Source organism: Myotis davidii, unplaced genomic scaffold (genome assembly GCF_000327345.1).
Source record: "Myotis davidii unplaced genomic scaffold, ASM32734v1 scaffold1431, whole genome shotgun sequence".
NCBI classification, from domain to species: domain Eukaryota; kingdom Metazoa; phylum Chordata; class Mammalia; order Chiroptera; family Vespertilionidae; genus Myotis; species Myotis davidii.
In genome coordinates, this window is record NW_006282737.1 from 118,381 (window position 1) to 121,284 (window position 2,904).

Here is a 2,904-nt window from a genome sequence, read left to right on the forward strand (position 1 = left end):
TGTGTGTTGTTGTTTTTTTACTTTTTGTCTGACTTATTTTACTTAGCATGATATTCTCAAGGTCCATCCATTTTGTCACAAATGGCAGTATTTCATCTTTTCTTATGGCTGAGTGCTATTCCATTGTGTATATGTACCACATTTTTATCCAATCATCTATAAAAGGCTACTTTGATTGTTTCCATGTCTTGGCCACATCATATTCGCTAGCTATTAGGGAAATGCAAATCAAAACTACCATTAGATACTACCTCTCACACTTGTTAGAATGGCTATTATCAACAAGACAAATAATAAAAAGTGTTGGAGAAAAAGGAATCCTCATTCACTGATGGTGGGGATGTAACATGATACAGCCACTATGGAAAACAGTATGAAGTTCCTCAAAAAATTAACAACAGAGTTACCATATAATCCAGCAGTCCCTCTTCTGGGTATCTACCCAAAAAAATTTGAAAACATTTATGCACAAAGGTATAGTAACCCCTATATCCATTGCAACATTATTCACGGTGACCATTTATTTTTATTTGGCACACCTGAGATTTGGCAGTACCTATACTTTCACTCTATACCACTTTTTCCTTGCTTGAGACAAAGATCAAATGTAATATTTATCATAAAAGTCAGTCCTCATTTCCCATTTACTAAGCTTCCTGCTACTCAGTAAGTATAGTGTGCTTGAAGAGCATACATTGGAAGCTAGAAAACTTGGATACTAATTTAGTCTCTATTATTTACTAGTGGCATAACTTTAAGCAAGGGACATAAACTCTGATCATCAGCTTCATTTGTAAAATGGGAATAATAATACTTCTGTCTTCCTTACAGGGCATTTTTAAGTTCAAATGTGATCATAACATACATTTATATGTTAACGTATATATGTTAAAGTTTTACCTTAAAAATATACAGTGTGATAGCCCTAGCTGGTTTGGCTCAGTGGCTAGAGCATCAGCCTGTGGACTGAAGGGTCCCAGGTTTGACTCCGGCCAAGGGCACATACCTGGGTTGAGGGATCAATCCCCAGTATGGGGCGTGCAGGAGGCAACTTATCAATGATTCTCTTATCATTGATGTTTCTATCTCTCTCTCACTCTCCCTTCCTCTCTGAAACCAATAAAAATATATTTAAATATATATATATATAATCACCACCCAAAGTCAAATCTTTTGTCCTATATTTTACCCCCTTAATCTTATTAACCTGTATCAATTCATTTAATGCTTACAACTGCCCTGTGAAGTAGGTAAAGTTATTATCTCTGTTTCACTGATTTAAAAACTAAATTACGAGAAATTGAGTAATTTGCCCAATGGTAGAACCAGGGTTCAAATCTAGGCAGTCTGACTCCAGAACTCAATTTCTTAATTTTTAGACTCTACTTCTGGACCATTTTTATACCTTCAAAATATAAGGAGTAAAAGCAGGAGGTGGGGGAGGGTGGCATAATTTGTTCAATCGGGGTTATTTAAACCACATGTTTAAAATTTTATTTTTTTTCCCTTCAACATATAAGTGAGATCATAACAGTATTTGTCTTTCACTTTCCGACTATATAGCAACAGCCTGATAAATCAAGATTGGAGGAATGTGAAGAAAATTGGTTCTGGATTTGGAGAGTTAAGGTGATTCCTGGTTGTCATTCATCATAGAGCACCTTCTTCAAGCTACATAGACTTTCCAAGCCTCTTTTCTATGTGCTTTACCATAAGGATGAAGTCTTCCATATTATAGATTGTTGTGAGGATAAATTTACATGTGTAAATATCTAAGACTACCTGGGTCTCCAACAACTGGGACTATTTTTTTAATCTTTTCTTTTCAACTACATTCTTAATTATTTTTATTTTTAAGCATATTCATTTCTTTGTTTTCATTCTGAGGATGTTTTTTCTCATCTTGACTTCTTCATGGGCTATTCTATTTATTTTTATTCCATAAATTACTAAAATGTTCACCACATGTTTAAAATTTTAAATTGCATGAACACTAACCATGACTTAAAGCCTATGATTTTATTTGGATGAACATCTTAAGAATATTGTATGCTATCCTAGAACATTGACATTATAAGGACCTTCATGTTTATAATTTCTAATCCTATATAATAAAAAGCCAGAGGCATCATGACCAAAAGGACCAGAGACCAGACCACTATGGCCTCGCAGGCTGGCTCCGCCCCCAAGCAAGTGGTTAGGGGCAATCAGGCAGGCAGGCAGAGTGTTTAGGGGCAATCAGGTAGGCAGGCCAGCAGTTAGAGGCAATCAGGTAGGCAGACGGCCCCTCACAGGGCTGGCTCCGTCCCCCAGCAAGCAGTTAGGGGTAATCAGGTAGGCAGGCAGTGGTGGTTAGGGGTAATCAGGCAGGCAGGCGAGTGGTTAGGGGTGATCAGGCAGGCAGGCGAGTGGTTAGAGCCAGGGGAAGGAAAACCCCGATAGGCCCTAAGCCAAGCCTAGGGACCCTGCCTGAGGGGTCCCAGATGGTGAGAGTATGTAGGCCGGGTTGAGAGATCCCTCCCCCTCCCCTAGTACACGAATTTTCATGCACCGGGCCTCTAGTGGCTATATAATACCCTGAGGCATTAACATGTCACAGTCTTCACATACAGTCCCCTGGTCTCTAACAGTCCTTTAAAATTTTATCAACTATCCAAATAATCTTTCATTATACACTTAGCTTTTTATTTTGTTCAGCCAATATGGTTTCTGTATCACAAAAATAATTTTATTTTAATTATGATGTGTCTTGGTGTGGGCCTCTTTAGGTTCATCTTGTTTGGGACCCTCTGTGCTTCCTGAACTTGTATGCCTATTTCCTTCACTAGATTAGGGGAGTTTTCTGTCACTATTTTTTCAAATGGATTTTCAATTTCTTGCCCTCCCTTTTCTCATTCCAGCACC